The sequence below is a fragment of the Phyllostomus hastatus genome, unplaced genomic scaffold (assembly GCF_019186645.2).
Source record: "Phyllostomus hastatus isolate PE091 unplaced genomic scaffold, TTU_PhHast_1.1 phas_scaffold_345, whole genome shotgun sequence".
Lineage (NCBI taxonomy): Eukaryota > Metazoa > Chordata > Mammalia > Chiroptera > Phyllostomidae > Phyllostomus > Phyllostomus hastatus.
The window spans coordinates 26,998,895-27,026,557 of NW_025334024.1; the positions used below are offsets into that span (position 1 = coordinate 26,998,895).

The following is a 27,663-nucleotide window of genomic DNA, read 5'->3' on the forward strand; positions in this document are numbered from 1 at the left end:
TTCCACCTGTATTAGTACACACTCCACAAGAAGGTGTGCACATGTGCACCAAAAAACAAGTACAGGAGCCCTGACTGGTGTGGCTCAGTAGACTGAGTGCCAGCCTGCAAACCAAAGGCTCACAGGTTCAATTCCCAGTCAGGGCACATGCCTGGGTTGCAGGCCAGGTCCCCAGTAGGGGGCGCTCAAGAGGCAATCACATATTGATGTTTCCCTCCCTTTCTCCCTCTCTTCCCCTTTTTCTAAAGGAGTAAATGAATAAAATGTAAACAAACAAACAAACAAAAAAACCCCAAGTACAGGAATGTTCACATTAGTATTATTCATAACAACTCAAAACTGAAAACATGTCCATCACACCTTAGAGTTAACAGCAATGAGAATGAATTAGTCCTGAGTGGAAAAACACATATTAGTATCACACATAATATAAAGAGCACATACATGATCCCATTTCCATAAAATTCAAAAACAGGAAAACTACTGTATGGTTTTAGGAGGCAGCATAATGCTTACCTCTGGGAAGGCTGAAAGATATAATAACTGGAAAGGACGATGTGGAGGTCTTCTGGGGTGCCAATAATAACTACATTCTATTTCTTGACCTGCATGGTAGGGATTCAGAGATGTGTTCATTTTGTAATAAGTCAGACAGCTATATTCTTACAGTTTATGTTTCTGAATATTCATTATAACTTAAAATTTAAAAAACTAGAATAAAATAAAGCCTATAACTAAGTAAATATTTATAAATCACTTTTTACAGTATATGTCACTCATAAAAATATTGGTAAAAAAATATAGACTGGTGTCTGAAAGGACATAAGTAAACTCTGTATACTACTGATTTCAACATGTTTACCAAACAAAAGTACTAAGAGTAATCCTATATTAGGTATTCAGTGAATTCACTAAATTATGCAACCTCTGAAATAAAATATTTCCTAATACCAGATTTGTTTTAGGTAAAGTTGCACAGCTCCAGAAATAAAAAAATTTAATTGCCTTTTTAAAGACAAACACTGCAAAGATAACATAACTGGAAAATACACATATAGGAATAGACTGAGCCTTGGCTGGTGTGGCTCAGTGGACTGAGCACCAGACAGCGAAGCAAAGGGTCCTCCACTTGATTCCCAGCCCAGGGCACATGTCTGGGTTTTGGGCCAGATCCCCAGTAGGGGGCGCACAAGAGGCAACCACCCATTGATGTTTCTCTCCCTTTCTTTCTCCCTCCCTTCCCCTCTCTCTAAAAATAAATACATAAAATCTTAAAAAACAAGAAATAAATTGAATTCTAGTCCATTACTCCATAGGGGGAAAATTATTTTTAATTTTCTCAAACTGTGATAAAGTACAAAACTTTAAAATAAGACAAACTTTATGCAAAATATATGGCACCTAATCATTATCCCAACCATTATTTCCTTCTCCTTATAAAAGGAACTAATAAGATATATTAGCAGTTATTTTTCAGAATCATAGCCATTGATTTCCAATAGAATAAAATCCAATGTTTTATACTGCTGCTGCTTAGTCAGGTAAATTAAACTGAAATGACCACTAGACAAGAAAAACAACCTTCTCTTTTTTCAGATTTCAAACCATGCCCCTTTGTTACAATAACAATGTTTAAAAGTACTAGTTTTTAAAAAAAGTCTTTTAAGTATAATTAAAAGCCTTAACATTCAGTTAACTTTAGCTAATAATGCCAAATTATAACAAACATCTGTATCTGTAGTTAATAGATAAATAATAGCTACTAATGACCTGAGCTATAATTTTTACTCATAAGCATCAGAAATCTCATTAAAAATGATAAATTTAATATCTGGCTGCCTACAAGCTAATGACTACAAAGGGTGCTGCTTTTCTGAGAACATCAAAACTGTAAGACTTTTGTATTCTGCATTACCACCCAAATAATATGTAAACCCATCTACTACTATATCCAAATTAATTTTTTCTCAAACCTTCGTGTCTCATATAATCTATATTAATATGCACAAACTTTCAAAAACCGAAATGCAGTATAAAAACATAACACTATTTCGGTTACCAATTCTTCTAACATAAATAGAAAACTTGCTTCTTCCTCTCAAAACACACACAATGAGTAGTATGTCACAGAATGGTGTTACACACACAGAATGGTGTTATACTGAGGCACCAATCACTCAAATACAAGCAGTCCCCGCCTTCTGAAGCACTTGTCTGGGGATGGTGTTCAAAACTTGCTGTCTTGCCAAAAATTATTTCCCATTTTCTTCATCTCAGTAAATCACCCTCTGTCTAGTTCCTCAAGCAAGGAACCTGAAGGTCATTTTTGACACCTTTCCTTTAACATGCAATCCGTCATGAAGTTGTCATTCCGCTACCATTCCGATCTCCTCTTTCTCTCTATAGCAAATCAAAGTACACTGACAGACACATATCCCTTTCCATCATCTGTACACACGCTACCCTAGTTCTAGCTAGCATCGTGCCTTACTTCAACTGTAGTAGTACAATGTCTTTGCCTTCACTCTTGCTTTCTCCAAACCAACCTCCGAGTGACACTTTCAAAATCTAAATTGAAAGCATTACTCCTTTTGCTTCAAAACCTTCAATGACTGCAATGTCCTTCGTTAGTAAAACCCAAGTCTTTAACATGTCCTCCAGTGCCCTGTATAGTCTGTTCCTTGCCTATCTCATTTCATCTTCCATGCTTTTCCTCTATTATTAAGGTCCTGCCACACTGATCTTCTTTCATTTCTTCCAATATAACAAGCACTGCTTGCCTTCATACATATTTTTCTCTCTTCCAGAAAGCTTTCCCTGTCTGGCAGCTTCTTCGTGGCCTTGACATAAATAGCACCACCTGACAAAGGCCTTTGCTTATCACACAATCTAAAATTCTGCCCATTTTTCTCTCCCACAACACCCTGTTATCATTCTTTATTGAATTCATCACAAGTTAATTTTCCATCTGTTTATTTACTTGTTCATTATCAATTTCCATTATCAGACTGTAGATTCTACACAGGCAGGGTTCACTTTAAAATGTTATATTACATATAATAAATTGACTAATAAACAAAGGAATCACCTAATAAACCTTTTAATGACTGAATGGATATGAATAACCTGTAGTCCAGAGAATGAATTATACCTGAAAGTAGCTTCCCTTTCTCTAGGTCTCCTAGTGTCACTTGTAGCCTGCTTTAAGGGAGAGCAAAGAGTGTTCCTGCAAACTTGAAGGCAATACAATATAGGAATGCCATGACGTTCTACATGCCAAATAAGTGAGACAAGTAATAATGCTATGATCTCACAGGAAGGAGAAACCCTTAAAGGTTACAATGATTAGAGATGATCTTATTCACAAGATGAAATTTGACCTGAGTATTTCCAGACAGGTAAAATTCAGAGAGGTGGAATATAGGGGAATGAAGTCCAAGTAAGAAAGTAAACTGACACAAAGTATCATAAGATAGCTATAAAACTGGTATGTGGTAACATGTATTTACAAAATAAATAAGTAAAAAAGCCAAATCTATCAAGTAAGAAATCTATACTGTGTTAAGACATGTTAATCATGTCAAGACCACAGCAGCTACAAAACATTTAAAAGGTTACAAAAAAAAATCATTCCGTCTCCTCAGTTGTCCACTAAATCTCTCAGAATACCTATCTTGAGTTTTTCAAGTTTTCAAATGTTTCCGACATCCTCTAATTATTTTTTCATAATTCATATTCACTGTAAGCATGCATCTCAAGTTTTCATTCTTACCTGTTCTTTATTCTCTATAGATACCTGATGAAATCTCCCCAGTGCATGTTAATTTCAGTTTTCTTTATTTTTCCTTTATAGTATCTAACTTCTTCAGGATTTCATCTTTTCCTTCTACTATTTACATGAGTGATTAACACATTTAACCCTTTAGAAAATCTAAAGTGTTCACACATATCAAAGTTTTTATTTTACGATTGATAGAAGCTTCGATAGATTTCCCTATTAAATCTGTAGTGCTACTTCAGTTCCTGCCTCTTGAATGTCTACATTAAAATCTTCCCTTCAGTTGTAACTTGTTTCCATAGGTGAAGAAGTGCCAAGGTCTAGTTCAAGCCTTATGGAAAACATTCAGTTACATTAGATAAGGGGTTTGTATTTAAAAGTTTCTAGATACTTATAATTCCATTAATCTCATCTTGTCATGGGCTTTTTCCATTGACAACACTGTTTCCTATCTTTATCCATATCTGCCACTTGGGATTATGCTCTTAGAAATGGTCTTTTCAAGCTAGGCCAACTATGTATCTACACCACTATTTGTTTCAAAACCTCTGCCTTTTCTTACACTTCACTCCAGATACATTTTTTTTTTTATTTCAGAGGCTATTATTTCATGGAATACTGAGAAACAATGAATTGCAAAACTGGAAAAGAAAACTAAGGTTCACGGAGGTTAAGAAACTTGACTACAGCCACAGTGCAGGAGTGGGGGGCAGGAGAATCTCCCTAGGAAATGCCACCCCCGCATGCACATTATTTAGAACTGAAAACAAATATAACAAATTCAGATATGGTTTTTTACCTCCCCCTTTCCTTCTTTAAGAGGTTCGGATTTAAAAAAAACAACCCTCAGGAAGGGAACCTTAGCATAAACCCTTCGCATATTCACTTTAGCACATATGAATTAAGTACGGGTAGAGGAAAGATCCCTGCAAAAATCTGATCATTAGATTCCTCTCTGCCCCATTGTTTGAGTTGCCTAGAAAAAGAATGTGTTTGCCACTTTCTGGGCTACCTGTGAATTGCCCATTTCCCCTTTGAAATCCCAGATGCTTCCTCCCCCTTCTGCCTTGTCCAAAATTATATTTGCCTCACTGTCTTTGGAAATTTTCACGATTATGTGACTTTCCCATGTGATATTAGAACTTGACTTTCTTATGTTAATCTGCTGTATCCTGTTTGAATTATTTGGCTGGCCACAAGAACTAAAGGGGTAAGGAGAAAGTTTCCCCAGCCCCCCAAAAGCACCCTTTCCAAGAAGGCTTTCAGCAGGGGTGTCCAACTCGTTGGTGTCTCTGGGTCACACCAGAAGAACAGTTGTTTTCGGCCACACATTAAATACATTGTGACACGTAATCACAAAAAAAAGTCTCATGTTTTAAGCAAATTTACAATTTTGTGTTGGGCCGAGGGTTAGACACTCCTGCTTTCCTGGTTGCACCAGCACAGTGTTTTTTTCCCTAATGCTATTTCCTATGTCCTTAGGACATCATCATCTTCTAGTTAATCAATAACAAGGTTTTTGTTTTTTCCCTGGACAATAGCCACTCTCCTAAAAACTTTCCAAGAATGACGAACATACTAGAACCAAATCTGGGAGCAACTTTTTGTTCCCAAAGCATTACATGACTGTATTCCATGATCTGTAATTTATAGGAAACTTCCCAAGGTCTAAGACCAATACTTTGTAATACACAATAGAAATTTAATGGGAGGTATCAAAGCAAGAGGAGCAGAAACAGAAAAGCCTTGAAAGATAAACAAAGGCTAAACCTGCTTGGACAAATAGACAGTTTTCACTTAAAAATACTCATCAGTTATCTATCATGTGCTCTTGCTTCATGCCATTAGGACAAAGTCACATTTAGCTCCAAGTTCTGTAAATCCAACAGAAAATAAGAAACACTATGTTCATCCTTCTGCACACGAACACCACACAACCCCCCCTCCCCAGTGTGGAACCCCCCTGAAGTTCACCTTGCACGCATGCCTGTGTTTGTCGAACTAGTGGTTCTCTGAAAAAGCCCTCGTACAGTCGTGCAGAGTTGAGTGGAGTGACATTAAAACAAGACAAACCCTCTTTTCTGTCTGAGACCGTAGCTGGTCAAACAGAATGGGAGATGTGAGTTCAGAAAAAGGTGAACAGTGGCACGCAAAACCGAAAAACTAAATTGTCAGTGTGGTTTTGCTAACGACGATCAACTTTATTTAATGCGGGGGGAATTCTGAGGTAGCTACGAGTAGTTCACATAAATGAAAGTCACATTAGTGTCAAATCCCAGGCTCAGAGTTTTGTTTGTTTGTTTCTTTTTTAAAGTTCTTGTCTACTTTGTTCTGAAAAGTTTTATTATTTTTCTTAAAGGGGGAAAAAAAAAAGGCAAAACCAAACCAAAAAAAAAAAAATAAAAAAATAAGGAACAAACACAAAGCACTGAGCTGGCGACTGCGGCAGGCCAGAGAGACAGCCAGGCTTTCCGGGTCGCTGGCCTGGGGATGGATGTCCGCGAGGAGAGCCCTGGAACCACCCATCACGTCCCACTCCCGGAGCCCGAGAGCGCGGCGGCGGCAGCGGCGGGGTCCGGCCCGCCGCAGACGTGGGGAGGCCCGCAGGGCGAAGGATCACCGGGCAGGCAGCGAGGTCGTAACCCCGGACGCCGGGCCTGGGAAAGCGCCGGGGGCGTCCCCGGGCTCCAGGGCACCCGGCGCTCGCCCGGGACGCCCTGTCATGAGTCACGGAGGCGAGAAAGCAGGCGGGCGGGCGGGGAGGGGGGAAGAGGCTGCAGGATGGAGGGAAGCCCGGCTTTCCGGAGAGACGCGGGCAGACGGGAGGCCCCGACCTCACACGGGGCGGGGAAGGGGAACCCTGCCCACCCTCTGTCCTCACCTCCTCCCGACGCAACAGGCGCGGCGGCCGGGTCCCGACCCCAGGGGCTGCGGGCTGCGGGGCGGGGGCAGCAGCCCGCAGCCATGACAGGCGCGGGGCGGGCCGCGGGCTGGCTGGGCCGCACGTGCGGGCATCGCCCCCTCCTCGGCCTCCCGGCGCGCCCTCCCGTCCCCGGGCGCGGGCCCCTCTGGTCCGGCCGCGCGCGGCCCGGCCGGCCCCGACCCTCCACCCCCCACCCCGACCGAACGACGGCGGCACGTACTCACCGCCGCCCGCCGGCTGTCGGGCTTCGCCATGACTGAGGCGCCCCCGCCGCCCCCCGCCTCGACCGAGACTGACACGCGCGGCTGGCCGGGCGGGGGCGGCCTCCCGCGACCACCCGGCTGACAGAACCCGCCCCCGCCTCTCCCCACCAGTTGAGCAGCGCCCGCTGCCCCGCGGTACCCCCGGACTTCCTCCCCTCGCCTGGGGCGGCGGGTGGCAGCGACGGGCGGCGGTGGCACTTACCGGCGGCGAGGCCAGGCCCCCCTGTCAGCGCGGGGCCGGGAGGGAGAGGAGGGAGGAGTGAAGGGGCACCGCCTCCCCCGCGCCGCCACGCACCCTCCTGATTGGCCCAGTGCACTCCCCCGGCGACCCCACCAGCCTCCGCGAACGGCACTTCGGCTGCACCGGCGCCTCATTTGCATATTTGTGCCCTTGCCTCTGATTGGCCGGCACCCCGAGGGGCGGCCTTGACCGCTGCAGCTCCCGCCTGCGTTCTGGTCGAGTCGGGCGACTGGGGAGGGAGGATCCTCTTCGCCGCTCCCCACCCATCACGACCTGGCCCGACACGAGGCGGAGGGTGGCGAGAGGCGGGGTCGCCGCCCAGCTCCAACATGGCCCCGCCGCTCCGCAGACCCAATCGCCGGAGCGGTTACTCCGGGAACCCCGGTGGCCTCGGGGCGGGGAAATGTAGGGGCCGGGCGCCCTCTGGCCGGAGTTCGGGGCAGTGCAGCAGCCTGGCTCCCCTCGCCGCCCCGCGGCCGCCACGTCAGGCCGCGCCCTCGCGGCGGCCTCTCCCCGGCCCGTGGCCCCGCCGCCACGTCAGGCCCGGCAGGCACGCCCCGGCCCGAGCTGGCCCGTGGCGGGATGGGCACCAATCTCGAGGTCGTTCACGTGCTGGGCATCATCATCCCGCCAGCCCGTGTCTGCCGAGGAACCACGAGGGGGTTCACAGCCTCCCTTTTCAAACAGCCCTAGATTCGACCCCACGTTGTCCTGTCGCTCCGGGACCTTAGTGACTCGCCCGTGCTGTGAAATCCAGAGTGGGGACACTGCTGCCACGATGATGCGGGTATTCAGTGTAGGTGCCCAGCACCTGCCGTGCACAGTTACCCGGCTACTGGGGAGACCCAGCCCCAAGTCCTGACCTAGAGACAGCTGGCAGTTCAAGTGCTGGAGAGCGGGGGACGAAACCTCGTCTTTCCCATGTTCTAAATTGCACAGCTATGAAGGCAGAGAAAGAACCAATGAAAAGAGACAAAACGAGGAAGGGGGCAATTCTGGTCTGGGAGCAGGGGACACGCTGGAAAACCACTGTCCTCTGAAGGTGTGGGACACCTGGCTTCCCTCTTCCTCTGTCACTAATCAACTGGGTGACCTACATTAAATCCTAACGTGTGCCAAAGCCTCGGGTTTTCCCTTCTGTAAAATGAAGAGGCAGGACACATTTTCTAAAAAGCCTTCCAGCTCTAAAATTTTATGGGTCTGTCCTTCAGACCCTCAGCTGGCTTTAGTACTTAATTAAAACTTGAAAATCCATATAAGCATGAGAGACAGAAACAGAAAAAGACAATAATGAAATGTTGGAACCTCAATCAGCCTACCTTAAGTTTGACTGAAACTTTACCGTGTCAAACCTTCGCATGGCTGATATTTAACATTCACCTGTACTCTCGATAGAAATCTCCTGAATTTCAGTCTACGGGAAGAAGCATACAGCAGTGTTCCTGTGCTGGGTTATGCCTGGCCAGAATGGAACGGGAGTCAGTTACCAAGTAATTTCCTTTTTTCTGTTTCCCACGGGAGTAGATGGCACAGCTCTTAACAGAGATAGAGAAAGGGCTAGGATGAAACCCAGCAAAGAGAGAAGTTACAATTGCAGCTTTGATCCTCCCCAAGAATACTTAGTAACAACCACACACTAGGGTAAGAATGTACAGAAATAGCCCCCTGCACTACTTACTTAAATGCTGTTTGCAAATTTAACCTGTTGAGTCAAAATGAAGGCCAGAAACATCTTATTTACCTGGCACCCTAGGAGAAAAAGCTACCTAGGAGAAGCAGCTACCTCATAAAAATGAAATCTTGAGCTACTTTAGGGGACACTTTTCTCCCCCCCAAAAATAATGTTTTTTTTTTAAATACAGCCCTTTGAAAATTACTTAAACTTGGTGATTAAGAATCATCATCATAAGCCCTGGCTGGCATAGCTCAGTGGATTGAGCATAGGCTGCAAACCAAAGTGTCGCAGGTTTGATTCCCAGTCAGGGTACATGCTTGGGTTGCAGGCCATGACTCCCAGCAACCGCACATTGATGTTTCTCTCTCCCTCTCTATCTCCCTCCCTTCCCTCTCTAAAAATAAATAAATAAAATCTTTTTTAAAAAAAGAATCATCATCATCATCTTATCAACACTGTTGTGGTCTGTTATGATCAATGAATGCCCTCAAAAATATGTAGATCTATTTGTCCTCCATAATCAATGGCCTCTAGAAGTCTGTTTTCATTATTTTAAACTTATATCTGGCTTTCATTTTTGTTCGTTTGCGTGCATCTCTTTCATCACTACTGGGCTAACACTTGTCCAGTTTTCTACCTAACAACCTTCTTTCCTATTTTTTCTTGATATTTCTATTCTACTATAAACTTAGATACAGATCAACTTTTATTAGTTTAGAATCTCAGGGTTTTTTATTTTTAAGATTTTATTTATTTATTTTTAGAGAAAAGGAAAGGGAAGGAGAAAGAGAGGGAGAGAAACATCAATGTGTGGTTGCCTCCTGCGCACCCCCACTGGGGGCCTGGCCTGCAACCCAGGCATATGCCCTGATGGGGAATAGAACCGACAACCCTTTGCTTTGCAGGCCCACGTTCTATCCATTGAGCTACACCAGCCAGGGATAGACTCTCAGGTTTTAAGTAAAGACTTTCTGTGGGGTTCTCCTGTGTGTTAAGGAGATGAGTTTCTAGAATATTTCTTTTGACCTCTCAGTGACCAGTTTTCCCTTATTAAATCTTAGTGATATTCTTGGTAACAGTTTTCTGGATATGTGCCTTTCTTGAGAAGCTACTGGAAAGGATGACTCTAAATCCCAGAATTTACAGCCAACACTACTCTTTGAAATTTAAATTGACAAGATTCTACATCATCAGCATCAGAATCTAGCAACACTGACCTAATTTTCCATCAGTCAACAGTGTCCATAGCCAAGTGACACCAGTGCTCACCAGGTCCCTAGGAAGCCTGTGCTATGAGAGAGACTGGCTCTCCACACGCTGAATACAGCACTTGCGAGCATATCCAATAGGCACCATTTACTGAAATCTGCCTAGTCTCAGGCACTGTGTTAAGGGCCTGTATGCGGTATTTCATTTTACCTTCACAACTACTGAATGAGACAGGGATTATTTTTTCCATTTTATAGGTGAAGAGGGTCCCAAGTCACACCCTGGTTATACAACCATTCAGTGGCAGAGATGGGATTCAAACCTAGAACTGATTGGACCTAAAGCCTGTAAGTCTTAACCATTATACTATATCCCTGCCTTCAGCCTTAGTTTCCAGCTCCATGTATATCACGCAACCTTTTAGTATTTCATCTGGCACCTTGTAGAGAGAAATTCTCTGTAAAAGGCGTTTTGATTGAGGTCACCAGAAAAGCAATATCTTAAAATGTATACCTCAAGCTTGGCATTTTACAAGTTTGAGAAATATGAACCAATGCTCTGATACTTGTTTACCTTGGGGGCAAACTGGTACAATCAAGATCTTAAAACTGTAAAACAAAGGATTAAACGCTACCTCGGTGAGTCCTGCAGACATGATGCCCACATAATGGTCAAAATAACCTTGAAAGAGAAGAAGGTCGGAGAATTCACAGTCCCTGACTTCAAAACTTACTACAACACTACAGAAATCAAAACAGTGTAGTACAGGCATACGGACAGGCATGCATAGAGCACTGGAGGTCAACTGAGGAAGGTCCAGAAATAAACCTCGAATTTATGGTCAAATGATTTCCTACAAGTGTACCAAGACAATTAAATCAAGAAAGACAACTGCATATACAAGTGCTTCTACAGCATGCCATACACAATGAGTCAAAATAAATTAGACCTAAATGTAAGAGGTAAAACGACAAAACTCTAAGATGAAAACGTGGGAGTAAGTCTTCAGGATCTTGGGTTAGGCAACGATCTCTTCTGTGTGACACGATGTAACAAAGTGGAGGACTTCCGGCCAAGATGGAGGCGTAGGGAGACACACTGTGCCTCCTCGCACAACCAAGGCAGAGACGACGACAATTTGGAAACAGAATAACCACCAAAACTGACAGAAAACTGATCTGAATGGAAGTCGGACAACCAAGAAAATAAACGCGTTCATACAGACCGGCAGGAGGGGCGGAGTCGGGCAGTCCGGCGCGGGTCGCGGTGCGGAGAGCAGACAGCGCAGGGACCCGGCGCTTGAGGCATCCGGGGCGTGCAACACCGCAGCGGGCGGACCCTGAGCACCCAAGACCGCAGCGGGCGGACCCTGAGCACCCAAGACCGCAGCGGGCGGACCCTGAGCACCCAAGGCCGCAGCGGGCGGACCCTGAGCACCCAAGACCGCAGCGGGCGGACCCTGGTGAAGGGGTGGCAACCGGCAGGCCCAGCGAGGCGGCGAGTGTGAAGCAAGGCCCTGCGCGCAACCCAGGGTCCCGGCGCTGGGATATAGAGCCTCGGGACGCTGATTGAGGACACCTGTGGGGGTTGAGGAGCAGGGAGGGACTCCCAGCCTCTCAGGAGAGGTCCTCGGAGGGTCCCACGGCGTGCACAAGCCCACTCACATGGGAATTGGCACCAGAGGGGCCCAGTTTGCTCGGGGGAAACAGCGGAAAGGACTGATGTCCCATGGAGAGCGGACCAAGTGCCACTGTTCCCTCCCGGACCCCACCCCCACATACAACGTCACAACCCAGCGACTGGGGTGCCCCACCCTAGTGAACACCTAAGGCTCCACCCCTCATATGTAACAGGCGCGACCAGACCAAAGGGGGGGGGAAGATGGCTCAAACAGAATTGAAAGCCCCACAACCAGCTTTTTTAAGCAACCTAGAGACAGCCAATCTATCAGACGCACAGTTCAAAGCACTGGTGATCAGGGTGCTCACAGAATTGGTTGATTTGGGTCACAAATTGGATGAACAAATGAAGTCTACAATAAGTGAAATGAAAAATGCACAGGGAACCAATAGTGATGAAATTAAAGCTGAGTCTCACATCAATGGAGTGGACCAGAAAGGAAAAAAAAAAATAAACCAGAAAAGAATGAAGAAATAAGAATTCAAAACAATGAGGAGAGGCTTAGGAACCTCCAGGACATCTTTAAATGATCCAACATCCGAATGATAGGGGCACCAAAGGAGAAGAGGAAGAGCAACAAGTAGACAAGTTATTTGAACAAATAATAAAGGAGAACTTCCCCATTCTGGCGAAGGAAATAGACTTCCAGGAAGTCCAGGAAGCTCAGAGAGTCCCAAAGAAGTTGGACCCAAGGAGGAACACACCAAGGCACATCATAATTACATTAGCCAAGGTAAAAATGAAGGAGAGAATCTTAGAAGCAGCAAGAGTCAAGGAGACAGTAACCTACAAAGGAGTCCCATCAGACTGTCAGCTGATTTCTCAAAAGAGACCTTACAGGCAAGAAGGGGCTGGAAAGAAGTATTCCAAGTCATGAAAGGCAAGGATCTACATCCCAGATTGCTCTATCCAGCAAAGCTTTCATTTAGCATGGAAGGGCAGATAAAGTGCTTTTCAGATAAGGTCAAGTTCAAGGAGTTCATCATTACCAAGCCCTTATTTTATGAAATGTTAAAGAAACTTATCTAAGAAAAAGACAATAAAAAACAGCACAGTAAAATGACAACAAACTCACAATTATTAACAACCATGCTTAAAACAAAAACAAAAAGAAACTAAGCCAACAACTAGAACAGGAACAGAACCACAGAAATGGAGATCACATGGAGGGTTAGCCACAGGGGAGTGGAGGGAGGGGGAAGGCATGGAGAATAAGTAGCAGAGAAAGTAGGGAGAAAATAGGGGGAGGGCAAGAACAGTATGGGAAATGTAGAAGCTAAAGAACTTATGATGCATGGACATGAACTAAAAGGGGGGGAATGTGGGTGGGAGAGGGTGTGCAGGGTGGAGAGGAATGAAGGGGGGAAATGTAATAGCATAATCAATAAAATATGTTTAAAAAAAAGAAAGAAAATGGAAATAAGTAGGACTTCATTAAAATTAAAAACATTTACTCAAGCAACCGAAGAAAAAAATAGATAAATTGAACCTCAAAACAAAAAACCTTCCGTGCATCAAAGGACACCCTCAGGACAGTGCAGAGAAAGGCACGCCCACAGAATGATAGGCAATAGTCACAAGCTGCGTACATGATTCGGTCTAGTAACTCGGTGAAGAACATAGGTTCTTTTTTAGAACAGGAGGGAAGGAGATCACTAGAAAGCTCTTCAGCCTTCCTTTCTAGGCTCTTGTTCAAGCGAATAGCAACGAGAGCTAGGCAGGCTTTCATCTGTGGCTTAAAGTGCCTCAAAGATCATTTAAAAGCATGTTCAGCACTGTTTTCAAATCTAGAGGCTGCTGGTCTTAACCACAGCCGGAGGATCTGTTCAGCCAGGCAGCCGTCTCTCTCAGACTCTCACTCTTAGGCCTATTTAATCAGGGACAGATCTTAGGGCCTCTAAGTTTTATCTAGTTTATCCCCTGCGTTTAGCCAGGAATGTACTTCAAAGCGCCATCCTGCTTGACAGTTCAGATCTCCCACTGGTCCGCTTTTATAAACAGTTGCTCGTCCTAATCTTGAAGAGATCTTCAGGAAAAAGAGGTTTTCACTGTTTACCTCGAAAAGACTTCCCTGGGCATCTCATCCCCTCTCTTTCTGCCTCAGCTTCTCTTTGCAACATGTAAGCACTGCTGGGGAAGTCACTTCTAAATCAAGTCTGGAGGGATCAAATGCAGGAAGTGCGGCGGCTATTGAAAGAATAAATTCATTCACGAATATTTAAGAGTATCTGTGATGAGTCAGGTAAAGTGCTAGATTCTGGGAACACAACGATGAACAAGACAAGACAGAGGCCTTTCGCCTCATAACAAAGTATTTTGTGATGTAAATACCCAATTAATTATTTTTTATTAATTTTGGAAATAACCTTAATTTGCAGGCAGTGTAGCTGTGGTGACTTCAAACACCATCGATGCCGCATGGCCTACAGACTGATGGAAAACTGTAGACACGTATTTTTCTAATCAACCGGTTTGTGTTCTAGGCATTAGGGGCCTCTTATTTCAAGAAGGAATCCATCCTGGTGCGATTTAAATCCATCTTGTCCTGGTTAAGCTTCAAAAAAGAAAATTGCACCAGGTTTCCTCTATATCTCTTGACCTGTTTTTTCCTCGTTAGTTACAGGCAGGACTCTGATTTGGCCGCCATCTTCCCACCGCCCAGGTTTCACACTCCCCACTGATGTCTGGGGAAGAGCTGATACAACCCATATATTGTTGTCAGAAATAAGACAAATCCTTTAGCTACTGCCATAGTCTTCTATTTTTCACAAAGTAACTGGGTGAGTTTTTCCTTGCCCGATATGGACTGCTTCAAAGGACTTAATTTCTTATTAAGGTCATCTCTTAAAGCATTCCCATTTTAGCAGGACATAGCCCCTAACTTAAATGCATTTAGGGAGTTATTGGAATACTCAGACATTTTGATTGAGAATGCATACTGATTATAGTTTTTTTTTCTTTGCACTGAGCCCCATAGTTTGTTTTATAGAGGATGAGTAACAACATGCCAAACCCAGAAAATTAATTCCAGGTTATATGATTTAAAATTTTTTTTTTAATTTAAGAGCTTAGGGACCTTAGACAGTTTCACCGAAAATAAATCAGTATAGCCCCCACACCATCCCCCACCAATCCCCACCACTCTGGTTGCCATTAGATGTTAAGCAGTTAGTGACTTTGCACAATTTAAGTAGAAGTCTTACGGGACAACAAGGAAAGGAGCTGGGTCTGTGTTTCTGAAAACAAGAAGTCACAGAAATGTTTAGGTCTCCTCCAGGCACAGATGCGATTTCTCCAGCATTTTAGATGTTTGAGGAACATTCCACCGTCCAGAAAGTTTGGTTAGGTGGAGACCTCAGAAACAGTACGTCAGAGACCTGAATGTCTTCCAAAATGAGGTCAGCTCTGCCACACCGATAGGCTCTGTTCAAGGGATGGTTAGTAACACGATCAAAGACTAAAGAATTAGGCCAAGTCTTCTGCAAATCAAATAGGTAATTGATTTTTTCCCCTTTTCATGGTTTATTTCAGTATCACATAGGACTGCCTGACTTTTTCTCACCGTCAGCAGTTTGGGCAAATCTTGTGGAGCCCGTTTTGTCCGGCACGCTGGTGGCTACTTCTGTGTTTTTCTTTTTTGTTGTTGAGGGTGCACTCCTTGGCAAGAACATACTGAGTAAATTGTGGAAACCATTCGAGGCATCAGGAGGCTCGCTCTTGCCTCACTCTCTGCCCCTCCTATTTCTAGATAAATGAAAGTGACTGCAACCTTTTCTCTTCCTCAAACACACCAACCACTGCCCTGTCTCCAGATCTGTTTGCCTTCTAGTCCTTCTGCCTTATCATTGATTCGCTCCTGTGAATCTTGCAAAAACCGGCCACTCAGAGGGGCCTTACTTGACCCCTTTGTTTATTTCCTTGGTAACCCTCAGGCCAGGCCTGTTTGTGTGCTATTATTTGTCTCCTCACATTAGAAAGAAAGCATCTGGAGGCACGCACAGGCTCAGTCTTGATCCTGGAAATATCCCCAGCCCTAGCACACAGGTGACCAACAAATGTGTATCTTACACTGAATGAACTGTTCACCCACCACACCTGCAATGTTCTGGCAGAAAGAACTGCTGCTATTGGGGGTTAGCCCACCTGGTTTTGCACAAGGCACTGGAAGCCTCTATCAGAGATGCTCAAGCCTTCCTGGATGTTAGAATCACCTGGGAAACTTAAAAATCCCCTTTGCTCGGATCCCGTCCTGACCGAGGGGCCATGGGTCTCAGGCATCAGTTTGTTTTCAAAGATCTTTGTGTAATTGCTTGTGCGGCCAAGGCAGGTGAGTACTGCTGTAAGAGACCGGGAACAGAATACTGACAGAATACAGAAGATAAGCTAAGTTCTTATCTTCTAGGTAAGTCCTTCCTACGTCCTCTCGGTCTAGGACAACCCAAAGCATTCTTCAGATGCCTCTTGTGGCATCTACATATCTGCTTCTTTATCACAAAAGGGCAGAAGTATGCACAAACCAGATGAAAAAGTAACCTCTCAGGAATAAGAAAATGCATCCAAGTACCTAGGTTCATCTGTTAGGTACCTGTTCGGAAAAACCTCAAACTAAAGGGGGAAAGTTCCAGCACACTTCTTTCTTCCTTAGTTTAAAAAACAAAAAGTCATCAACAAACCCTTTTATTTAGGTGTGGAAGTTAGAGACAATCAATCAATCAAAGTATCTGAGCTGCAAAGCAAACAAAACAAAACAAAAAAAAACAATGCGCACAGAAGAGGGTAGAACACAAATTCCATCTGCCCTACAGGAAACAGAGGCCACAGTTGTGGTGAGTTCAGAAACACCCTGTCTTCTTGGTTATGACAAACTCTAAGCTTTAAGGCCTTACTTATAATTAGGACCTCTATGTTTTTATAAGGAAAAATAATGGTTATTGATGTTTTTTCTAAAAACCATGCCATTAATAAAGTGTTTTTTTTTATTTATTTTTGCAAAATCATCATCAGAGCCCTGGCTGGTGTGGCTCAGTGGACAGAGTGCTGAATCAAACAGTTGCTGGTTTGATTCCCCGTCAGGGCACAGGCCTGGGTTGCCAGCCAAGTCCCCAGGAGGAAGCACACGAGAGGCAGCCACACATCGATGTTTCTTTCCCTTTCTCCCTCCCTTCTCTTCTGTCTAAAAATAAATAGAATAAAATAAAATCACCATCAGAAATGTTAACAAAAACTAGGTTCATGCTGAAAGTCAATGGGTTCCCCCTCGGTTAGAAAAGCTAAATGACTATGATTACAGTAAAATGGAGAAGACACAGGGTTAGAGGTGGAAACACCTGAGTTATAGTCCAGGCTCTACCATTTGCCCAGTGAATAGACGATCAGCAATTTCCCTTGCCCGTGGAATGAGAATCCTAATACCTAGGCCGCCTGCCTTACATTGTTGTCGTATAATGTTCACAAATATTCTCTGAAAATGCTACAGTGTGCAAAGGGAAATTACTGGTCTTGCTCTGACTGGTGTGGCTCAGTTGGTTGAGCATCGTCCCACAAGGCAAAGAGTCACTGGTTCGATTCCCAGTCAGGATACATGCCTGGGATGTGGACCCAGTCCCTGGTTGGGGCACATGCAGGAGGCAGCTGATCACTGTTTCTCTCTCACATGTCCATGTTTCTCTCCTTCTCTTTCTCCCTCTCTTCCCCTCTCTCTAAAAATAAATTAATCAGATCTTTAAAAAAAATGACTGGTTTTCTGTCTTGTAGGTGAACTTATTTTATTTTTTTTTATCCTCACCTGAAGACCTTTTTCCATTGCTTTTAGAGAGAGAAGAAGGGAAAGAGAGGAACAGCAATGTGAAAGAGAAACATCTTCAGTTGCTTCCTGTATGCAGTTGGACTGGGAATCGAACCTGCAACCCTTCAGTTACAAGATGACACTCTAACCAACTGAGCCACACCAGCCAAGGCTTGTAGGTGAAATTTTAACTAATAAAGAAACAAAACAAATCTACTGGTTACAGTAATGAGAAATATTGAACTAACTATCCTATATGCCCAGCAAAGTGCTGAACGAAGAACTGTCCACAATCGAGACTTGCTTTTTAACACACTCCTGGCATGTACCCACCACTCAGGAAACTAAATCCATTAGACCAGACAGTAGGTAGGTCAGCACACAGGCAAAGCAATTTCCTTTGCAGCAGGGGTGACAGCTCAGCCACATGCAGACGTAACATGGAAAAGTCCATTTATTCATTCCCCAAAGTCTGTTTCCACACCCCCAGATCTAAAGTGCTTTCATTTCCCACCCAAGATGTCCAGGGCATGGAAGGGGCTACTGAAATTCAGAGACCCTCTATCAGTCAAGATTAGGGCAACACACTCAAGTAACTGTGAGTTAACAAGTTTCCAATCAAGGTTGTCAATAGAGAAGAAGATCCAGAAAGGCGAAAGCAGTTTTGCAGTGGATGGTAGGACAACTTAAAACAGGAGAATTCCTGCCTCCTAACTCCCCGAGGCTAGAAGCAACCTTAGATGGTATCTGGTTGAGAACACAAGCCAGGTCAGGGTTAGCATCCTATGTGGCCCAGGTAAGTCTTTAACCTCCCCTAGCCTTACTTTCCTTATTTGTTAGTGAAATATATGTAAAGACAAAGAGACCTCCTTTGCAGGGTTGATAATCTGAAGCTTAGGTATGATACACATAAAGTCAGCACAGACTAGTTTATCAATAAGTTAAAACTAATTTTACAAGTCAGCTGAGTGATTTTCAGATTTGTACAAGTGGTGAAATGTTAATATAATTTCCCAAAGCATATGAACCAGGAAAGGTCTCGAAGCAGCAAATACGACTACAGTGTATTGTATATGAGCAATACAATATCACAAAAGGCCCACATCTGTTCACCAAAACGTAGAAAGACAATCCCCCCAAACAAGCTATTGAACTGGTTCACGTGTCAGAGTCTTCCCATGATATTTGCTGGCTACTTGTTGATTTGATTTATGCCCGAGGTTGGAACTCGCTGCAATTCTAACCAGATGCACATTAGCAGGCAAAGGCAGCAAAGACTGTTACTCAGATGAACTGTAGGTTTCCTTGAGTTTGCAAACCTCCACAGTAACACCAGAGCTGATAAACTAATTTGAAGATTTTGAAACTTTTTTTGAAAGTGGGGAAACTCTTTCTTAAAAAAGAATTCTTTTTTTTTTTGGCAGAAGTTCAAGGCCTAAAACAGAAAAGCAGAAGCTCCAGAGAGGGCGAGAAAACAGAACAAAAGGCTGAGCTGCCTTTCTGAAAACCCTGGGGTCCCGCCCTGCCCCGCCCCTCAAAGGTATCTGGGACGAGACTTCCTGAGCCTGGAGAGGCACATTTTGAAACCCCCCCCCCACCCCCAAGTCCAGCCCCTCATTCCGCAGATAAGGGAATGCAACCCCGAGGGGTTGAATGACGCATACACGGTTGCACAGGGAGCAGGGGAATCAGGGAGGCCCGTGACCTCTCAGTGTAGCACGTTTCTCATCACTCCACCAGGACTAGACAAATGTTGCTAGTGTTTTCCAGAATAACCCATTGGCTAAACGCAGGAGGCAGGACCTTGGCAAAGGGGTCAACCTGGCAGAGGCCAGCTTCCTAAAATATTTACCTTCTCAAACTGTCAGGTTGATCGGATGTCCTTCCTTTGCCTCCCTTTCCGACTATCGTGTTCCATAACGAACCGACTTACCTGTCCACGTCAGAAATCACAAACGGGCCTACACACTATATCCACCTGTCTTGAAGTAGTGGCCAACATTTAAAAACCAGAACAGTCTACCGAGAAGTATGGATTTCCAGCTTCGATCGAAAGGCGAGAAATTCTAGCAGCGGTGAACTCTCATACCTAGTAGGTAATGCTTGCAGGAGGAGAGTGGGGGCAGGCGCTCTCGTGTTCATCCCGGTCCCCACCTGCTTGTGTCCCCACCTATTAGTGAGTGTCGGCTCCCTGTCTGCCTCTGAGCCTGTGACACATGGTCTAAAACGTGTATGTCCCTAGGAGCATTTCTGAGAATTGAACTTACAGGAACGAAGGCAAACAAACTAAGTATACATATGTGGGGGCCGGGGGGAGGAGCAGCTGTGGAATTTCAAAAGATGAGGTGAATGTCATCCCAAATAATGCCGCGCTCCTGCATTGATTAAGGGGGAAACTTCCCGAGTGTCCTGAGTCTTCCACTTTTCAGAGGGCGGTTAAGTGAACTAGAGACTGGCAGAGCCACAAGCCCCAGAATGGCTTTCCCGTGACCCCCTCGGTACCGCGGTCTGCGGCGCTGCTCCAAAACACGGGAAGCCCCGAGGAGATGCGTTATAAACACCACGGCAGCCTGTGGCCTGCGTCCCCGGACACTCGGCACTAAGGTTAAGAGGGGCGGGCCGAGAGCCGCTGGACCATCCCCAGGACTGGACCCCTCGGGCAGGTGGGAGAAATGAGAGTGATGCTTCAGGTGAGGTTCACTCCTGCTCTTGGCAGCTGGGGGGGGCCCCCCAGGCCCCCCTAGTCCCTCACAGCGCACGATCCCCCCTCACTCTTCCCGGGCTCCATCCCCTCACACCTACCTCTCCTCCTGCCATCACCTTCCTCTCCTCACTCCTGGAGACTCCCAGAAATACCAGATAAACAGATGCGCACAAAGGCTTTAAGAGTTGATAACTGTATATTTTTATCCTGGCATTTTAACCTAGACGTGCGTGTTACCAGTAATAGAAGTTTAGGGCTCCTGATTAGTTGGTGAAAAGAACATTTGGCGATTAAAAAAAAAAATAAAAGTCTTACCCTCCTTATACAAAAAGGGGACGTTTATTTCCTTTACCTGAAAGGCCACAATTAAATCATCTCCCTTTCTCCAGGACTTCTCCGCGAGGCTGAGGGTGGCCCTCCTTCCTCCCAGTTGTGCTCCCTGCTTTATTTTCCTTGATATCACTTAGTATCATGATGTACTACAGTGTTCTGTCTTCATTTTCCTCTGCCTTTACTAGAACATAAGCGCCCTGGGAAAAGGATTTCTGTCTGTCCACCACATCTTCAGTGCTGGGGCAGCGCCTGGTCCATGGTAGACACTCAATAAAGATTTGTTACATAAGTGAACTTGGCCCTGACTGGTGTGGCTCAGGTGGCTGGGTGTCAGCCCACAAAGGGAAACGGCGCTGGTGGAATTCCCGGTCAGGGCACTTGCCTGGGTTTCGGGTACGGTCCCTGGTCGCAGCAGGTACTCGAGGCAACTTCTCACATCAGTGTTTCTGTCCCTCTCTTTCTCCTCCCGTCCCCTCTCTCTAAAAAGAAGTAAATAGGAAATAAATAAATCTGTACTCAAGCCTCAGGGCGACAGTTCCTTCAGCGATTAACAGCCACGCTGGCCAGGGCTTGTAAGTGAACTTTATCTCACTCACAAAGTAGAGATAGCTACTTTAGTTCACAAAGTAGAAGTTCTTGGTGATAAGAATGACTACATATTTTACAGCCGGGAAGGAGCTCAGAAGGGTTGGTGTCGCCTTTCCTTTATCTGTATCTTTTGGAATGAATACACATAATATCCTTTCCTGAATACAGGGGTGGGCAAAAGTAGGTCTCCAGTTGTGAGTACACAAAACACAGAGTTTATTCTTATGTTATTTATTTATTTTTATTACTAACCTACTTTTGCTCACCCCTGTATTTTTAAGGATGAGATACATTCTTCTTTGTCTTCTTTTAAATCTAGAAGAGATGTCGGGTATAGCCCATCTGGGAAGCAGGATGCTGCATAACAAGGTTTTTCTTTTCTTTTTTTTTTTTTTCAAAATGCTACAGTATAACCACACCATATGTAAATTATATGGTGTGGTGGTGTGTGTGTATGTATAGTGGGGGAGTTGTGTCTTCAACTAGAGTATGATCCTTTCTTCTTTTCCTCTGAGCTAACAGTGATTGAATTTGGTTCTTCATCTGAAGTGTGTGTGTGTGTGTGTGTGTGTGTGTGTGTGTGGTGGGGGCGGGTGGGGGGTGTAGCCATTGCGTCTTTGGATGAAAAACCCTTCCACTTTTCCTCTGAGCTAACAAGGATGGAGTTTTGGCCTGTAATCATCCCTCATAAGCTCGTGCTATAAGACCTAGTTTGAAAAAGAAGCAGAGGCTGTCCCTGGCTCCTTAATTCTGCAGCTCTGCTTTCCAGCTGGCCTTTGAGAAAGAGCAGTTTATCGGTGTTTTAGTGGCGGAGGCAGTGGTATTTCTACTTTTTTTTTTTTTTGCTATAGTTCTTTGAATTCATCAAATAGTACCCTTGGGAAACTTTGATTTATTTCCCAAATACAAACATTATGAAGCCTGAACTTCTAGTTCGAGCGTTCTCTAACCTGGCGCCAAGGTCGGAACACAGAATTGACTAATGGATCCCAGATACGTTTAGATTCACGGTGCCAACACCTGTGCTCTCTGTAGTGCATGAACCAGCCACCTGCTGAGCAGAGGTGGGCACAGGGGACACTGAGAAACAGCCGGCCCATTTCAGCACCGGAAAATAACCTATCTAGGAAAGTTCTTGTCACCACTGTGGTCAGAAATATCACCAGTAAAAACATTCAGACCCAGAGGATGAAAGATTAGGTTACCAACCCCCAGATCAAAGGAACTACAGGGTCTGGCACAAATAACACCCCTATTTCATTATAAAATATTTTACTACAAGATCATAAGCATGTAATTCTGTAACATACCAATATCGCACTCAAGCACACCCTATGACATTTTAGGTGAAGTGTTCAAATTAAAACCATACATGATCACGCCCATAATTTCCCCCCGGCAGCCACCCTCCAGCAGGACATCCTTCTGCCTGCATCATCGAGACGAGGAATGCCCCACCTTCGAAGTGCCTGCACTCAGGAAACTTCCTGGACACAATCTCATAGCAGAGTCTCAATTCTGGTCTCTAGTAAAAGCTGCGAGCTAGCCTATCGAAGAGCATACATACGTACTAGCATCCTTACTGCAGAACTGTCGGTCGTGACAAAAGTTTGGAAACAACCTATGTGACCATCTGGGAGGCCTACTTCGTCAAGGTATGGAACACCCATACCACGGAATGCGATGAAATCAGGGTTTAAAGATCTAAATTAGAATTATGTCAAATGAGAACACCAAGGCGTGGGATAATCGAGTGTGCTCCCATGAGGGGAGGAAAGTAAAACAATCACACACACGCACAACTATATTCCCTTGTATACACAGAAAGAATCTCTGAAAGAGAACCCACGAAACTGAATCGTTGCTTTCTTCTAAAAAAAAAAAAAAAAGGGGGCACTGTAGAGGGCAAAGTTTGGGGGAGACTCCTCACTGAATACCCTTTGGAATTTTGAACCAAACAAGTGTGCTTCCTACTCAAACAAAAGTCCCATTTTAAAGAGAAACAAAGTCAAGTACGATTTTAAACCCTGCCAGCCCTTCTCAGTTTAAGGGGGTAGAGAAAACAGAGTTCATTTTCACATTCTTGCACCCCTTCTGCAGGTTTGAAATTTTCCTTCAAAATAAGAACAGTGAAAAAAGAGAAGAACTCTACTTTGGGCTCATGAGTTGGGTGCTTGCCTCCAGGGGAGGCTGTGGAGGAAGGGGAAACGCCAGAGATCATTTGCTTGCTTCAGACGAAGTCGACTCCACCTACAGTGGCCCGAGAGCTGAGTGTGAGTGGGGCTCCCTGCCTAGCCACCATCATAACGTGGGTTTCCGACGTCGGCCATGCGGTGCCGTCAGAATTGGACCCAGTCTGCTCCCACGGGACACGGCCAGCTCTCCCTTGTGTTGGTGAAATACACGGGGAGGAAAGAAAACGTCACATTTAATGAACCCTTTCCTCCAGGCTCAGGCAACAGGTCAGATAAAATGCCAAATGTGGAGGACAAGGACTTACATGCAGGCGAGGTTCAGATTTTGGAAAAAGTCTCTTGGCCAGCCCCTGGGAAGAGGGGCAGCCCCTGGAGGACTGGTTACCAAGTATTTCCTCTATGTGGGTTTAGCAAGAGTCAGAGTTCAGAGAGGTGGTTCAACAAGGAGAGATGCTTAACGAGAAGGGGAAACCAGCCTGTGTGTTTCAGTCCTGATTCCGCATCAATACTTTATCATCTGATCTTCATTTTGTAAACCCGAGTAGCCTCTTCTGTCAAACAGAATCAGAATTGCTGCTTCCCCTACCTTCCTGGGCTCCAGTCAGCCCCAACAGAGAAGAGTGCATACAAAACATTTTTAAAGCTATAAGGTACCAGAGGCAAATGTTAGATTAATAATTGTAAGACAACCTGGCTGGCATAGCTCAGTGGATTGAGCGCGGGCTGCGAACCAAAGCATCTCAGGTTCAATTTCCAGTCAGGGCACATGCCTGGGTTGCAGGCCACGGCCCCCAGCAACCGCACATTGATGTTTCTCTCTCTTTCTCCCTCCCTTCCCTCTCTAAAAATAAATAAATAAAATCCTTAGAAATAATAATAAGACAAATCACACTTTGATGATCATTATGCTATTTTTCAGAGTGGCAACTGGGATCTTTAGGATCAGGCATAGAGGAACATTCAACCCTTCAGCTGTTGCACGGCCCAGGGCAAGTCCTCTGGCCTCTCTGAGCCTCATTGTCCTCACTGCAAAATGGGGTTAATGCTACCTGCTTAGCCAGGTGTTATGGGAATGGAATGGAATAACCTCTATAACATGCCGGGCACACAGAGATGGCAACGGATGCATTCTCTTCCCACGCAGCTTGGATAACGAACCATGGTCTCTCTCAATTGAAGGACACTTCACTTGTTGATTTGCTTCATTCCTCAAGCTCTCTGTATGATCTGCTCAGTTATTTCTGTAAATCCAAAGCCACTCTAAAAAGAGCCTATTAATTTAAAAAATATGGATTCATTTATTAAGAGCTCAGTGATGGGGAAAAGGGGGATGCTGGAGCCAGGCATGGCCTTGACTCACAGCTCTGCCACCTGCTGCCGGGATGATGGGGAAATCAGGTAACACCTGTGTACCTCAGTGTTCTCATCCATAAGCACCATGTAAATTTCTTCCCTTAACATAACAATGGCTATTATTAGAAACTGGACGGTGGGAATACTGTGGTGGACGGGGCAGTTTGAATGAAGTGCTCTGAAATCACCTACCATTATCTTCAATGTAGAGAAATGTAGGCCCAAAGAGGTTAATTAATTAACTCCACCAAAGCCACCCAACTAGTGGTTCCCTAATAATGTTTAATTTAAGTATGTAAGTTACAGAGCTAATAAATGAGATGACCAACAGTTTAATTTTAAGTAAAACACAACACTGGAATATTCTATAAGTCATTGCCCGCCCCCCAGGAAAATAGAGAATCTCTTCTTTTACATATATATTTTTATGTAATTAGCATTCTATTCCTGGTTCAGGGGGAAATTTCTTAAATCATAATGTTAGATATTAAAGGTTAAAAGCCAAAATTGGAAAAAAAATAAAAAAAGAAGGCCTGGCCGTGGGTCTCCATTGCTTCAGGGCGCACAACGAGAAATCAATGTCTCTCTCTCTCTTTCTCCCCCCCAAACTCAGTTTTAAAAAACTAAAACTAAAATAAAATAAGGAAAAAACAACAACAGAAAAGAGGACTGGGGAGGACGGGCCAGGGCGAGTGAGAGCGTTCCAGATCCCAGGCCCCTGCGTTTCCACTGCTCTGTGCTGTAGGACCAGGCTGAAACTGGAAAACAGAAGAGTCCCAGGGCCAGAGTGGATTCCGGAAGTCATTTGCAATCGCAAAATAATCCTGCACTTCCCTGAGCTCCACCTTCTTTCTACACCCCATTCCTTACGGCCTTAGCCTGGCCTGGCCTCCAGGCAGATCTTTCTGCAAATTTATGCAAATGCCACATTCCCCACACCACTTGCATCTCTTTTGTGCTTCTGCATCTTAACAAGAACAAAGGTGAGTCTCTCCCAAGAACTTCCGGGACAGGAGCAGACCTCCGTGTGGAGGGGCCCAGAGTGAACGCGATACTGGGGGAATGCGTGAACCACAAATTCAGTGCCAGGCCTTGGAAGAGATGCTCGCAAGAGAAGGGCTCAGAGGCTTAAACCTAATTAGTTTCCTGATCAATCCAGCTCTGCCCCTAAAGGTCCCTTATTTCCTTCTTCCTTCCTGCTTCCCTTCCACCGATCTCACTTGCACCAGGCAGTTAACCTCATGAGGTTATCACATTCTGATTTGAAACCTGGACTTGCCCTGGCTGGTGTGGCTTGGTGGACTGAGCACCAGCCTGTGAAGTGAGGGGTCACAGGTTCGATTCCGAGTCAAGGAGTGTGCCTGGGTTGCCAGCCAAGTCCTTGGTTGGGGCGTGTGAGGGCAGCCAATGGCTGTGTCTCATGCCTGGATGTTTCTCTCCCTCCCTCCCCCACTTTTCTTCAGGGAAAGAACTAAGAGGGTGCACAAGTAATCTGTGGGCGGCAGGAGTGTAAATATGCTGTGTGGGGCCTCCTTAGACTTGGTAGACCAGGACGTAGCCAGAGGCTACAGTTTTCTCTTCCCATTTAGACACACACCCAGAGACAGGCACTTCCGTGTCTGGGACATTCCACAGATAAAGTAATCTTCTCAGATAGGAGGAGGTATTTAACAATCTACAGAAAAGATACCCTGTAGTCACATGTAATTAAATATAATTAATGTAATATTTTACCCATTACCACCTGATCTAATGTTCAGACCATCTGATGTAGGGTGGCTTTATTAAAATGCTCATAAGACAGCCCTGGCTGGTGGGGCTCAGTAGACTGAGTGCCAGCCTGCGAACTGAAGGGTTGCTGGTTCAATTCCCAGTCAGGGCACAAGCCTGGGTTGTGGGCTAGGTCCTCAGTTAGGGGTGTGCAGGAGGCAACCGCACAAGGATGTTTCTTTCTTTCCCCTCCCCTTCCCCCGTCTCTAGAAATAAATAAATAAAATCTAAAAAACAAAAACAAAAACAAAAAAACAAAGTAAAATCCCCGTAAGACAGATTGGGAGCCGAGGCTTACAGCGACTGGCCCAGGACACAGAGCTGCTAACTGGCGAAGCTGGGCTTCGACGACGGACCCCGAGTTCAGAGCCCTGCCTGACTTGAGAGCAGGGTGATCTTCAGTTCATGTCACCGTTTACAGGCTCGAAGCCCTTTTCCTCCCTTCCCCCCTGCACCCCCGTTACCCCCACAGCCAGGGGTCTCAGACTGCGTAGGCGGCAGCCCCATGAAGAACCTGTGGACAGCCTAAGCAGAGGCCGTCCTGTGGACACTGTGGGGCTAGGAACTTGTTCCTTGGCGCTCGAGGGAGGTCCTGGGCTGGGATGATCCCGATGAGTCATCTAGATTCATCCCATGATTAGCAGGCTTCCTCGCCTCGCCTCTTCCTGTGGGCAGCAATATCACCCAGCCCTGGAGGCAGGGTTGCATCTGCCCTTCACCGCTGTCCCCAGCAGCCTGCTCAGTCAGGGCCTGGCTCGGAGCCGAGGAGCCTGGAGCAGGAGGGGTTGGGGGGGGGGCCTGTGTCTCTCAGTGGCTGTCAGCTTTCCCAGCTGACTCAACTCGCTACCCGCTCCCTCCCCCACCTCGCACACAGCCTCCAGCCTCCTAACTTTCCATTTCCAGGCCTGTCTGGGGTTGCTCTCAGAAGGGGAGCACCCCCTCCCACTGCCTGGGGTGCCGGCAGCACCGCGCAGCACCCCCACACCGGCTGGCCTGGCGGGCCCTCTCCCCGGACAATTCGAGTCGGCTGAAATGGAGAGTCCGGAATATAGGTCAAGGTGCTCTCAGAAGGGCCCCGGGGAGGATCACCTGACCGGGAGGTGGGTGACTCAGCGAGAAGGGAAGGGGTGGGAACCGGAATCTCCTAGCCCACAAGGCCTGGAGGA

At 45.6% G+C, this 27,663-nt stretch overlaps 1 protein-coding gene across 9 annotated transcripts in view; it reads right to left on the reverse strand.

Moving 5' to 3' along the window:
• CHD9 (chromodomain helicase DNA binding protein 9) overlaps nucleotides 1–27,663 on the reverse strand; it is a 167,062-nt gene that overhangs the window by 105,679 nt on the left and 33,720 nt on the right. For 4 of the 9 annotated variants that reach the window (XM_045818955.1, XM_045818953.1, XM_045818954.1 and 1 more), the window contains exon 1: nucleotides 6,926–7,141. The exons of 1 other annotated variant lie outside the window; for it this stretch is intronic. The gene's annotated coding sequence lies outside the window, so the exon portion shown is untranslated. Of the gene's footprint in view, nucleotides 1–516; nucleotides 606–6,925; nucleotides 7,142–7,166; nucleotides 7,294–27,663 lie in introns of those variants that run through there. 4 more of the 9 variants (XM_045818952.1, XM_045818950.1, XM_045818956.1 and 1 more) reach the window with 4 other exon arrangements.